The 14,559-nt window shown below is 44.0% G+C and overlaps 1 pseudogene; it reads left to right on the forward strand.

The window, feature by feature from the left end:
• The first annotated feature begins 370 nt into the window (after window positions 1-370).
• Window positions 371-14,559, forward strand: part of LOC148036205 (CBS domain-containing protein CBSX1, chloroplastic-like) — a 119,466-nt pseudogene continuing 105,277 nt past the window's right edge.

Below are 14,559 nucleotides of genomic sequence, written 5' to 3' on the forward strand. Positions count from 1 at the left end.
ATTGCAGGAAAAAGAATCAAGATTTTCAAGAAAAGAGATGATGAGGATTATGCATTGGAAGAATTTGCAAGAAAAGAGCAACGAGAAGAAACTCCAGTAGAAGAGACAGATGATATGACAGATAATCTTGCTGAAATACAGGGAATATACAATGAAGAGATTGATCTATTTGTGGATCTTGATGATAATGATCATGGGTAGTTGGCCCATCCGGAGGATGCACAGGATTAGAGGGGGTGGATGTCGTATTGCTGCGCATCCGAGGTGTGAAATCCACCCAAAAGTTGTGTGTGTGGGAGTTGATTTTTTGTACATACTTAGTTGTTATGTTTGCATCTTTATTCTGCTTGGTGGAGGCTTAGAGTTAGCCATGTCCTGCCATGGGCGAATTGCAACTCCCAAGTCACAGCTTATCTTGCCTGAACTTCAACTTGGGGTCATTCCAGGTGCTGGAGGCACTCAATGTCTACCCCGATTAGTTGGTTTGTCAAAAGCCATGGATATGATCCTGACATCAAAGTCTATCTCTGCTGAAGAGGCTCTTGAATTGGGCCTTATCGATGCCATTGTGCCATCAAAAGAGCTCCTTGACTACGCCAAAAAGTGGGCTTTAGATATTGCAAATTTTTGCAGGGCATGGAGTATTTCTCTTCATAGAACTGACAAACTAGAGCCCTTTGGTGAGGCACGACAAACTTTGAAGTTTATAAGACAACAAGTAGAAAAGAGAGCAAAAAAAAAAAGCACCCTTTAATTTGCTTAGATGCTATTGAGGAAGGACTATTTTTGAAAGGGCTTTTTTTGGGGGGAAAAAGGCTTAATGGAGGAGAGAGCAGAAAAGTAGGGGAAGGAAAAGGAAATCAGGGGGGAGCTTCGGCGAGCTTGGAAAAAAGACTGCAATGGGGTGATAAAGGATGAGAACCAGGCCGTGAGGAGGAAGAGGATGACAGTAACAACGAAGGGAGGAATTGAAATCGGAGGGCTCTGCAATTTCGACAACTTGGGGGGGAATTCTGAGAAGAGAAGAACAAGCAATTAGTTGGTTCATCGCTGGTAAAAGGACAATGATGTGATGTTTCTGTGATCGCTCTCTTTGGCGGATCCACTAGTCTTGTCTTGGTTCCTCTCTCCGTGATTCCTTTTCGACTGTTGGACACAGTGACGATCGAAGCGAGAAATGGAAGCTACTGCGACAGTAAAGATCGTTATGCTCGTGGAAGACGTGACGAAGGAGATGCAGTAGAGGAACATGAGGTGAACAGGGGAAAGGAAGGCGTTTTGAGTGATTGCGTAAATAGATCTTCTCTGAAACGGTACTCGACCATATGGCGACGAACAACAGTTGTGAAAAAGATAAGGTGGCATCATTGATACTGTGTATAGCTGGGCAGAGTGGATCCAATGCCGCATTGCAATTGGCCTTGCTACTGTTGTTCACGTACAACTTGTGCTCATAGTTCAGTAGGATTTTCATGAAGGCACTTATAGTCTAAAAAGATTTTCATGAAGGCGCATGTCTAAGCATTAACAGGAAAGAATGTTTACGGAGGAGCACAAGAATAAAGTAGAGATCTAGATGGCATACAGTTTTAATGGTAACAATAAGGCATCTTTGAAGGCTCCATACTATATAATGCAGGGATCCGACTGGCATTTCTGTGCTGTTCAGTGATATGTTGTGGAAGATCATATGTGTGATTTCGAATTCAAAGTGATAGGAGGATTGCAGTCTGCAATGTGCACCCTTCGGAGTCAGCTATCCTTCAATGCCTAGGATGTGTCAAAACAAAGATAATCAACAAGAGTTACCACTGTTCTCCTGAGTGCTTTGCGGACTGTTGGAAATATTGTGACCGGTGATGATATTCAGACCGAGGTTATCCTAGACAACGAAGCACTTCCTTGTTTGTTGTCTCTGCTTTCTCAAAATCCTAAGAAAAGTATAAAGAAGGAAGAAGAAAGGGGAAAAGACTCCCAATTTGATCGGCTTTTATGAGATGACTGGTGCTGGAGCAGGCTGATCTGCCTCCAGATGGGCTCCATTTGCAGCTGTCCAGATCTGGTTGACTGTTACAAATTTTTTTTATCTATACAAGAGAGCTGTATGTATCTACAAAAACTATACCTGAATACAAAGATGCCTTCTTGATCCTATTCCAACCCCTTAAATCTTACTTCAGATTTCCTTGTTCCTTTGGAAAAGACAGGCTATTAACATGACATGAATTTTTGTCAAGATGTTTATTGGAGAGGTTCCTATTCAGATGAAGTTGATTGTATGTCACATATTATCTGAAATTGAGCTTTTAAATTGAATCTGATCTCGCTAGATTGATCTCCTATCCTGAAATTATTCAAAGTCCTCTGTGGTCGCGACTTTACTTTCGACAATCCTTCGACAACATGCAATGGATGGATTGCAGGAGCCAATCCACCACTCACAAGGCCAATCTATACCCTCAATGCCAGAGGAGATAGACAACCTTCCAGACCTACCTTTAATCTTGGAGCCTGAGATGGAGGCAATGATCGATGCATTGATTCCCATGGATGTTGAGACATCTGATCCGCTTAGAGAGGAAGCATCCATACCATTATATGATGGGTGCCGAGTATCTCGGTTGAAAACATTGCTTGCACTCTTAAGTGTGCAAGCAAAATACGGGTGGAGCGATACGAGTATGACCGAGTTATTCAGGTACCTTGCACATAGGCTTCATTGATTTTTTTTTTGACACTATTATTACAAACATTTGTGCTTTTTCAAGGTGTTTTATGATTTTTTTCAGGTTATTGAAATATCGTATATTACCACTTGCAAATACCATGGTTGAGTCTCTGATGATGCACGACATGTTTTACGGAAGCTTGGCATGGACTACAATAATATCCATGCATGTATCAACGATTGCATACTGTTTGGAGATGAATACGAGACTATGGAGACATGTCCAAAGTGTGGTGCTCACAGGTATCGACAGGACTTGCAAGGGCAAACCATCCCTCAAAAAGTTCTCAGACACTTTCCGCTCATCCCCCGCATAAACCACATGTTTCATACGTCTGACATGGCAAGCTTGACAACGTGGCATGTGCAGAATAGGTCCACGGATGGAGTTCAACGAATATCAACGGATTCGCGCGCATGGAGCCACATTGACTCTACCTTCGCAGGATTTGCGCGAGAGCCAAGGAATCTTCGGCTTGGTCTCGCAATGGATGGTGTAAACCCATTCGGTCTGTACTCAACTTCTTACAGTGTGTGGCCTATAGTGCTTGTCAACTACAACATCCCTCCATGGCTTTCTACGAAGAAAGGACATCTCATCCTTAGCTTGCTCGTCCCAGGCCGCTACAAAGTAAAAAATATGGACGTGTATCTTTGTCCATTAGTCGATGAGCTTAAGATTTTGTGGGAGGAGGGGGTCATTGTGCAAGATATGAGCATGCGCAATGGTCGGCGGTCAGCCAACATTCGAGCCATTCTCATGTGGATGATGCATGACTTTCCGGGATTGGGAGAGTGCTCAAGTGAGCAGACCTCCGTTCTCGCTGGTAATATCTATATTTTATCTCATTCAATCAAGTATTCACTAGGTCATGGCTCGCCTTATAGGTCTGGTTACCTCAGGTTATCATCCATGTCCATTGTGTGGGCCACAGCTAGACTCCCGAAGGTCACGAACCATGAAGAAGATGGTTTATCAAGGACATGCCACTTTCTTGCTGGAGGATCATGAACTCAAGGAAGGTTTCCTTGGACGACCTCCAACACGTATGAACGTTGCAAGCTAGTACGAGCTGAAAATGGTAAACCCAGAATCACATCCAAATGGAATGCGACGGTTCTCAATTTTCTACGAGTTGCCATATTGGACCCACTTACAGGTCAACCACTTGTTGGATCCCATGCATATTTTCAAGAATGTGGGCAGCTTGCTATGGGACCACATCATAGGTAAGAGAGACACTATAGGGGCACAAATGGATTTGAAGGAGGTAGGTAAGATGGAGGCGCTTTGGCCGCAGTCGAGTGCTGATGGTCATGTGAAACTTCCTCGCGCTCCTTGGGTTTTGTCCACTAAAGAAGAGCGCATTGTGAAGCAAGTAATCAAGTCTATCCGCACTCCGATGGGTATGATGCGTTCTCTCAGGTCCGCATTTTCTAAAGATGACCAATTGTCGGGGCTAAAATCCCATGATTGGCATAAGATATGTCAGGTTTGTGCTACGAATGGATTGTAATTAGTGTGGCCATTTTGCAATTTGAAAAGTGGCCATTATTCATAATGCTTTCTCATTTGTGGCAGTTTGTGCTACCGATCACAATCGCAGGATGCCTTACTCCAGAAATTCGTGGGGCCATTTACAAGTTGTCGACTTTGGTGCAATGGATCTCACAGAAAGAGATTAAGACATCCTCTATTGAATCCGCGAGGCGAGGAGCAGTGGAGACGGTCTGTCTCTTTGAGAAATACCTGCCCACTAGCATGCTCATGATACAAGTCCACCTTCTTGTGCATCTTGGACGAAGTGGAGATTGCTGGACCTGTCCATACGCGATGGATGTTCTTCCTAGAGCGCTTCATGAAAACCCTAAAAGGCTTTGTGCGACAACGAGCTCGGCCAGAAGGTAGCATGGCCGAAGGTTGGTTGGTGTCAGAGGCGTTAGTGCATATCTCACAATGGCTACCAACGGTGGAACCAGACAATGAAATGCTATAGACACTGAAGGATGATGATAGACTGACTGGAGATGTGGTGGTTGGAAATGGGGTTGAAAAAAGAATGGATGCCTCAATGGAAGAGAAGGTGAATCGCTTTTGTATGTTGCACCATGCCTCCATGGAGACGTGGCTCGCGAAGTACCAGATTGCAAGGCAAGATCGAGAGGAAGCGCGAGCTGAATTCCGATGTAGTACGCGTCATCGACCGATTCGATATCCCGAAGGCATGGAGGAGATGCCGCGGTTTATGTCAACACGATGGTTGCATGGAACCTTGACCGCAGCATCCAGCGAAGGGACAGAGGTCTCAATGGAGGAGTGGGAATTCTTGAGGGGATGTAGTCCAAAGGTGATGAGGGGTTTAGAATCTGTCGTATCTAAATTTTATATGCGACATCTAATTTGAGTGTTTCAATGTACAGTACAAAATATATAGTGCAGCGTGGTCGCACGGACGGCATTTTCACGTGGAGCGTATTGACAAAATGCGCTCCACAATGAACTGTGGTGTCATGGCAAGGTTCGAGCAAGAGAGCCGACGATGAGCAACGGATCCGAACACGGTTGTGAATGAGATGGAGTATTTTGGGAACTTGCAAAGTATTATTACGGTGGATTAGCGTAGCTTCTCCATGATACTATTCGATGTGCAGTGGTTCAAAGTGGTACTTGGAGAAGCTGGAGCAACAGTTCGACGAGGTCCATCGAGATTTCTCAAAATAGATTCTGAAAAAAAATGGACGGATTTGCGCGACACCTTTGTGTTGCCAGCCCATTGTGAATAGGTGCATGGAGTCATTTGCTTGCTAATTGTAATACAATATGGTTTATGTCACAATGGTTTGAACTCGCTTTGTACGTGTTTGTGAACAGGTAATCTTCTATCCAAAACCCCGACAACCTCGATGGTGGTATGTTATACCTTCAACTCCCCGAAGTGCGAGAGTATATGATCAAAGCGATGTTCCGAGCATAGATGAAGATAACATGCAAATAGAGGGGTCGATATTACAAGGGGTGGAGGCCGTCAAAAGCTTAGAGCCCGCATCGGCTAACAATGATGGAAATACAAGAGTCCAAGAATTTTTTGAGAACGAGGCGGACTCATTCTTTTGTGGTGACATGTCTATCGACCTTCCAGTGTATGCGGAGTTGTGTCAGGAGATTAACATGGGACCATAGGATACTTCATACTTGGAGCATCCACTTACTCAATTCGTTGTTTAGATCTCCTATAAAGGTACATAAGATATGCACTTTAAGAGGGATTTTTTAAAAATGATTTATATTACTGTGCTTTGTATAATTTAAATTGATTATTCTAACACCATTTTTTATTTGTGCACGTGACATTTTCAGGATGAGTCGAGGGATGAGCGATGAGGAGTTGCACGACATCTTCGCACGCATGTCTCCAGACCAGCTTGCGAGATTCAGAGAGATGGCAGACTAGGAGCTGTCTCGTTCTTCGTCAGGGTGCTCTGCTAGATTTGCTTCAGCGCGATCGGATGCTTCAGCTTCGAGCAGACGATCTCGACACTCACGACTTGGGCCAAAGGGAGGGACTGCATCGGGATCAGGGGGATGCTGCTGTGGAGACACAGATGTGGTGTCTTTGTCTCGTTGTTCAGCTGGAGTTGCGTCACCTCTAGGATTTGTCACACCTGTGGGGACGTCTACTCCAGTTACTCCGGCTTTTGCGCAGCCGTCAGCAGGTGGCACCCCTTTTGGTGCCACCCCTTTGGGTGCCACTCGGAGAGAGGTTACCCCCCTCGGTACACCGGATGTAGAGGGGTCTCCTGGATATGCCCAGGAGCGTGGACGGAGATGGGAGAGGACCCATCTTAGGCAGACTCCTAGGGGTTATGGATATCTAGTCGATAGTAGGTCAGGAGCGGAGGAGGGTGATGGCTTGCATGAGAGAGTTGTGCCAACAAGTTTTTCGGCACAATGTCTTGGATCATTGGAAGAACATACCGGAGGGGAGCAAGGAGTACATAGTAGTGTCCTTGCACAAGGAGTTTTCGGTGCCAACCGCAGTAGATAGATTCTCTACGGGCTGGATGATGGATTGCATGCGTGCATACATGTCACATAGATGATTTGACACACACAAGGCAATCAAGAGTGGGACTGCAAAGCCCGAGTGGTTAGATGCAAACGACTAGCGCCGACTGAGAGAGGAGGCTACAGATTCTCCAGGATGTTGGAGTCAGCAGCACGAGGCGGCGAGGGCACGACTTGAGGCCGAAGTGGTCCATCATCTTGGGAGTGGCGGCCATAGGACATATTTGGAGGACTTTGTAAGTTTCTCTTTTGTTTTACTTATTTGTTTTTTTGAAATATTCTTTGTACTGACAATCATGTTTCTAACAGTTAGCATTTTGTTTTCTTTGCAACACTCCATTACAAATCGCGATCCGCAAGGCCTTGAGACTCGATATGCAGAGAGGCATGGTCTCAATGCATTGATCGACCGATTGTATAGACGCGACGGCCCTGTAAGTCACTCATCTTTCTTGTCCGTAGTTACCATGAGATATTTGAATGCATTATTGTATGGTGGATTGAAGTGTTGTTTCTTTTTCTGCAGAATCCGTTCGATGCTCCTTTGCGGCGGGATGAGCTTTTGAGGGGCGAGGATTTCTAGCTCGCCCTTGGATCCTTGGAGCTCACACACCTTTATTTTTTAGTCGCCTGATCTATGTAGACATTTTCTATGTATTAGTGATATCCTGTCATGATTGTACCAATCGCTTTTTATGCGATCATGTATTTATTTCATGTATCAGTTTTATGATTTCAGTATACATTCTTTTTGTTTGCAAGCGCTTTGTATACAGTAGTGCATAAACTATTTTCAAAATTTTTTTAATCCATGTTACCGTCGCTATTGGCATCACAAATTTACTGCTCGCATCGCTATTGCCATCGCTATGCGCGTCACAAATTTTATCTATTGGCGTCGCTATTTGCGTCACATTTGCGACGCTAATAGTGACGCATATAGAGATGCCAATAGCGACGTTTCTATGGCATTGTCAATAATGACGCTTTTTGCGATGACGGGAGAAAATTTTGTTGTTTGTATTTTCATCGCTTTAAACGTCGGTATAAGGTCTATATCTTATAGTGCACGAGTAGGGGAAGATTGGTTTGATCATGCTGAAAAGAATTGCCCTAGGGTTCCATTATACGTGGATGAAATATTAGTGGAGCATGCTATCGTAGACAGTGGGCCCTCCGTCAATATCATGAGTTCAGAGTTGATGGAGAGGTTGGGCCTAGGCATCCAAAAAGATAGCTCCACCCTTCTTACAATGGCTGATGATAGTCTAAGGCAACCAGAAGGTTGCATTACTAAAGTCCATGTTACAGTTGCAAGTGTAGAATGCTTCTTGGACTTTAGGGTAATAAGATTTGCAGGACGTCCTAGCTATCGAGTATTTCTAGGTAGGCCTTGGATCTTACGAACAGACTATCAAGTCGATATACCTGCCGGTCGAGTGGTTCTAGGTAGAGGTGCTAATCGAGTAATAGTCGATGCTTACCCTGAGTCTTCTCAGAGTGAGAGAGCTCCTTTATCCTCTACTGAATTAGAAACAGTAGATGATCCATCTAGTAGTGAGACATCATCCATCAATGAATCTAAAGAGGGGTCCACTATAGAGAATATTTATCAGATAACTCTAAATGAGCTAATAGAGCCGCAAGATAGGATAAGAGACGCAGATGTGATTGAGTTGGACCTTGGCACACCGAATGATTCACGACCAATTAAATTAGGTTCCATGCTCAATTTAGCAGAAAGGGAGGACTATGTGTCCTTGATTCAAGAATTCCGCGATATCTTTGCCTGGAGTTATGATGAGCTGAAAGGCATTCCTCCCAGCCGGCCTGTTCATACTATTCCTGTAAAAGAAGGCAATCGTCTTGTGCATCAGAAAGTAAGGTGTATGCCTTTTGAATTGAGGGACGGGTTGTTTGAGGAGTTGCAGAAGTTACGGAAAGCTGGTTTAATCTTCCCTGTACAACACATAGAATGGTGTTCACCAGTTGTCATCAGGAAGAAGAAAAACAACCTGATCTGACTATGTGTAGATTTTAGAGAGCTGAATAAGTAGATGGCTAAGGATTACTACCCGTTGCCATTTATTGACCAGATTTTGGATCAATTAGCGGGTAGGGAAATACATTCGCTTATGGATTACTTTGCACGATACAACCAGATGGCAATTGCAAAAGAGGACAAGTTGAAAACAACTTTCATTACTGTCTTTGGTACGTTTGCGTACCATGTGATGGCCTTTGGTTTGTGCAATGCACCTGGATCATGGCAACGAATAGCAGAAATGACCTTTGGTGACATCTCCCCAGATGAGTTGAAAGTATTTATCGATGACTTGGGGCAGCCACTGTAAGGGAAAGGATGTTGATTATCTTAAGAAAGTGTTTTAAGCATTGTAGACAATTTTGTATCGCTCTTAATCCACGGAAGTGTCTTTGGAGTGCCTTATGGGCTATTGCTAGGCCATGTGGTTAGCTCAGTAGGGATCGCAACTGACCCTGAAAAGATCAAGGTTATAGTTGCTATGAGTCCACCACGCACTCTGAAAGAGGTACATAGCTTTCTGTCATCGATAGGATACTATCGGAGGTTTATAAATGCCTTGGCAGAAAGGACGTTGCCATTAACGAACTTATTATCCTTCAGCTCTTTATTTGTATGGAGCGACCCTTGTCAGGTAGCTTTCGAGGATGTGAAATAGGAGCTAGTAAAAGCACCAGTTTTAAAAGCACCTAAAAGAGGCAAGGTATTTTATATATTTTTAGCAGCCACTATGCATAGTATCAGCTCTGCTGTTTAGCCCAAATCTGGGAGGAAAAATGATATCATCCGATAGCTTTTGATAGTTGAAAATTGGGCATATCAGAAATTAACTACACTTACATGGAGAAGTTGTGCCTTGCGATGGTCTTTGCGACTAAAAAATTTAGACACTACATCCTCTATGAGAAGGTAGTTTTCTATACGAAGGCGGAAGGGCTTAGATTGCTTATGAACAAGCTGCAACCGCTTGATCGTCTGTCAAAGTGGTTAATCACTTTGCAGGAGTTTGATTATGAGATTAAGAGTAAGCCACCGAGGTTGTAGGGTATTGTGGAATGCCTTGTGGATTTCGGGGAGATGAAAGAGACTTTGGCTGAAGGAAGTGATATCGAAGAAATGTTTAAAACTGATACAGCTTCTATCCCATCTTGGTATGTTACTATCGCACATTATCTATCAATAGGAGAGACTGGAGCTGGTTTATCAAAATCAGAAAAGAGGAAAATCATACAACAGGTTTTGAAGTTTTCCTTAATCACAGGAACACTATATCGGCAGGGTGTTGATGATATCTACCCCCGATGTGTCATGCCTGACGAGGTCCCTTTCATCTTGGAAGAGTGCCATGACTCTGCATATGGAGGGCACTTCGCTAGACGGTTGACGACACAGAAAGCTTTAAGAGTTAGGTATTGGTGGCCGTCCATCTTCCAAGATTCCTTTGAGTACATTAAGAGATGTGATACTTGTCAAAGATATGACAGCAGAGAGAATAGGAAACGCCCACTTACACCTATTATGGCTATCCTTCCATTTGAGAAGTGGGGCATTGACTTTGTGGGTCCTATCACCCCGTCGTCTACTACTCAGAAGAGGTACATTATAGTAGCAACTGATTATTTTACAAAATGGTCAGAAGGGCGGGTGATGAGGTAGGACAATGCAAAAGATACTGCAAGTGGGACAGTGCAAAAGAGAAGCATGGGTGACAAGGCAGGACAATACAAAATGGTCAGAAGCGTAGGTGACGAGACATGACAATGCAAAAGAGACTGCAAGTTTCGTTTTAGAGTAGATTATCTACCGTTTCGGTCCACCGAAGGAACTAGTATCGGACTGTGGAATCCACTTTTTGAATAAAGTGATCAAAAGCCTAACTGAAGCTTGGCAAATCAAGCATAACAAAACGACCCCCTATAATCCGCAAGCCAACGGACAAGTCGAAAGTACTAATAAGCAACTTGTGGGTATCTTGTCTAAAATAGTCTCTAAGAAGAAACGAGACCGGGACAGGAAGCTGTATGTGGCAATATGGGCATATAATACAATGTTCAAGCGAGCTACCAGCCATACTCCATTTAAATTAGTTTATGGGGAAGAGTGTGTGTTACCCCTCGAGATCGATTTGCCAACCATACGGTTTGCAATTAACCACTCTTTGGGAGACGAGGATGCACTCTTTGAACGTTTCACGACCATAGCCCACCTAAATGAGCTGAAATTGGAGAGCTTATTACACCAGGAGGTAGCTAAACATCAGATGAAGTAGTTGCACGACCTTAAAGCAAAGAAGTATACCTTAAAAAAGGGCAATTAGTTTTATACTACGATGCGCGTAGAGAGCTGTTTCCAAGGAAGCTGGAACCTAGATCGGATGGCCCCTACAAGATTGTCAGGATAGGAAAAAATAGGCCTACGGCTCTATGGCTGATCTGCAGGGAGTAGAATTTAAAAATAAGGTTAATCTTAATAAGGTTAAACCTTATTATTTCTAAGTATGCTAACACGAAGAAATGCATTGCAGGTCCATGCTGGGGCTGATTTGAGACCTGCAAAAGAGCTTAAAGCTGGTTGATGGGGCGGTTAATTCCTTATTTCGAGCACCCATATCTAGAGCAGAGATACCATCAGGGGAAACTTCTCTGGTGGAGAAAAGGATACAAAGTGATTGAGCAAGAGGACGGAACCTTTGTGTGGGAGATCAAAGTCTTCTGCCCATCACTCCTTATGAATGTTGACAAGTATCCCTTTTGAGTTTAATAAAGAAGGTGGGATGGAGCCATTAGTTCATCCTCTAAACATGCTAAATTTTGACTATCATAATTATGAATAGAGAAGTTTGTGATGGCAGGCTGTGTAAACCCATTGTGGACGTACACATTATATTTTGATGGAGCATCTAGGGGCCCTAATAAAAAGGGGAGTGTTAGAGTAGTAATCCGAGATCCCTGACGTAGAGTTACGATGAAGTTAGCTGCTTATCTCGGGGTAGGATTCACTAACAACATGGCAGAGTATAAAGCCTTGATTATGGGACCGCATATTGCCAAGCAAGGTGGTATTCGACAGTTGTTAGTAAAAGGGGATTCCCAGTTGATCTTGAATCAGCTAGATGGGACATACACAGTGCGGAATCCCATCTTTTGTATGTATCATCGAACTGCCATGACCCTACTTGAAGAGTCTGAGAGTGTCTCTTCAGTTGATTCCACGTTACTGGAATCAGTTTGTGGATTCACTGGCAAACCTTGCTTATGAAGAAGACCTTTTCTTCAACTGTGGTCCTAGTTTGGATATTGCTATCAGTAATGAGACAGGACCCGGTCGCTTGTGGGGAATGTTATCAGAGCATGCAATACATGGCATGCGATGGTTAATATGGGTGATGCAAAGAGTAGCCGAGACCCATCTACCGTTGTTATCCTGGACCCATAGGCTGATTAGACAACATATTATGCGTACGCCTCTTGCTATATATGCAGGAGGGATGTGTCATAATCTTATGCATTTAGTTTAGGGCTGCGAGCCCTATTTTTTCTCCTTGGAAAGGAACATATTATTGTATATCTATACTATTTTAGGGAGGGATGTGTAGGTGCTATTCTGTTTGATTTCATTAGGCCAAGAGGGCCAGTTTTGCGAGGTTTTAATGTTTTATCTCGTTAGACCAAGAGGGCCGATCAGTTTTTGTAGTGAAATGCTTTGTTTCATTAGGCCAAGAGGACCAGTCGTCTGTTTAGTACGGGTGCGGTTAATGATTTCTTGTTTTATCCTATGCTAGACAGGTTCAAAGAAGAGCTTGGAAGGAGCCTATGTCGCGCGGAGACTTCTCGTGGCCCTATCCAGGTGATATCTCTCCTTTACGAGTAACATGCTTTTTATGCTATATGTATCTGTGTACTTATAGGGGATTTTTCTTTCTTGATTGGGGATCGACGTCCAAGGCATAAAGTCCCAGGTTTAGGTTAGGTATGTCTGAGGGAGGTCTAAGTAGTTGTTGCCTCCTGTAAAGACATTACCAGGCATCGAGAGACCTGTTTCAGAAAGTCGTCCTAGTGACTCTATTCTGCTAGCCTACTAGGCAACCGTTCTAGGAGTTCTTGTTAGTTGTGAGGCAGTTAGAGAAGCCTGCTAGAGGAAAAAATGATGATGATAGAGAGGAAGAAACCCCGAATATCTCAAAGACAATAAATATATACACATCTGTAAAAAGGGGTTCTAACCCCTATAAAAATAGAAAAGCAAAGAAAGAAAAATTTATAAGCAGTTGCTCATCACCTTGCAAAGGCCTGGTAGGTACCTGGGGACGAGTCAGACCCGGGGTCGATGCCTTGTCTTCCTAGGGATGGCATCTCACTGGAAAAGAAGAAAGTAAGGAAGGTTGGAGCGAAAAACAAAAGTGAGCATTAGAAAAGGATTAACTGTCGCCTCGCGAGGGCTTGGTAGGTTCCTGGGTGCCGAGACAGGACCCAAGGCCGATGCCCTGTTCTCCTTGGGTCACTACGCTCAGCTCCCTCCTTTTTACATGCCTAAGTATGGAAAAATAAAAACCTAAAAGAAGAAATGTGCTAAAAGAAAATACTTCTTGATCAGGCTATAGGAGTCCTCGCCTAGTAGGAGCTCCCGGGTGTGTTGTCCTTAGTTAGGTAGGTAGTTCAGACCACCACTTAGGGCGACCTTTTTGATAGTTCTTTTTAGTTTGGCCATGTTGGAGTAGTGGGTTAGTGACTAGCTTCAGGTGTTCTACTAGATTATACTAGGTCTACTCCTTATGGATTTCATGCCGTGGGTTTGTCAGGGGTAGGGTGAGCAGTGTGCTGTGATTTTAGTATGTATCTATTTTGTATCAGCTTGATGCTTCCTTTGGTTGTTTTGTACACATCTGTTGTGGGATTCAACGGGCTGAGTCACCCTATCCCGTGGTCGCCAATGAGAGTGGAGTTTTGAGCTTGGGATGTGCCTAAAATTTGCCAAAAAATCCAAAATCTAGGGGAAAAATGTTCAACATCGAAGGCGGCGGCTGCAGCTAGGACGATTTTAAGCACCAAGTGAAAGACAGCTTTCAAAAGGCGCCCGAGCGACACTTGCAGATGTTTGATAATTTTTTCGACTGTCATGCCTGATGCTGGGAGCTACCAGTCAGTGCAGGATGTCGAGACGGACGCGCAAGATTTTTCAGAGGGTCGAATCGGAGCCTGGACGCGGAAGAGGCTAAAAATTGGCCAGGATTTGAAAAGGTGGACAAAAACTTAGGACCAAAAGGGGGTGCCCTTTGGGAGGGGGCAAACCTCCCCTCCAATTTTTTCGTGGCAGGCGAGAGCATGCCATGGCTGAAAACGGCGCAAAAATCGGACCCCCCTTGATTTTGGGGTTGTAAGCAACCCATAGATCAGACATTGCCTAGCAAATGCTCCTTCTTCCCTGATCATATCGCCGGTCTTCGCGTGAGGTATGGCTAGCTGAATGAAGAGATCAGAATCTAGTATTTCTCTCTCCTCCCTCTCTCCTCTCTATGGGCTATTCATGTGCACTATCTTGAAGGAGGAATCGGGAAGGAGATTGAAGAAAATGGTGATGGAGATTGATGGAGATGCTGAATATTGATGTGCAGCATTGGATTGAGAGTAATGGAGGCTCCGTGTGCTGGTCATGCAGTCATTTCATGCATCTCGGGTTTCGTAAAAACATGGTATGGCCATTTTTATGAAGAAAATGAAGGCT

Source organism: Lygodium microphyllum, chromosome 5 (genome assembly GCF_053477565.2).
Source record: "Lygodium microphyllum isolate KBCC chromosome 5, Lygodium_microphyllum_v1.1.10, whole genome shotgun sequence".
Lineage (NCBI taxonomy): Eukaryota > Viridiplantae > Streptophyta > Polypodiopsida > Schizaeales > Lygodiaceae > Lygodium > Lygodium microphyllum.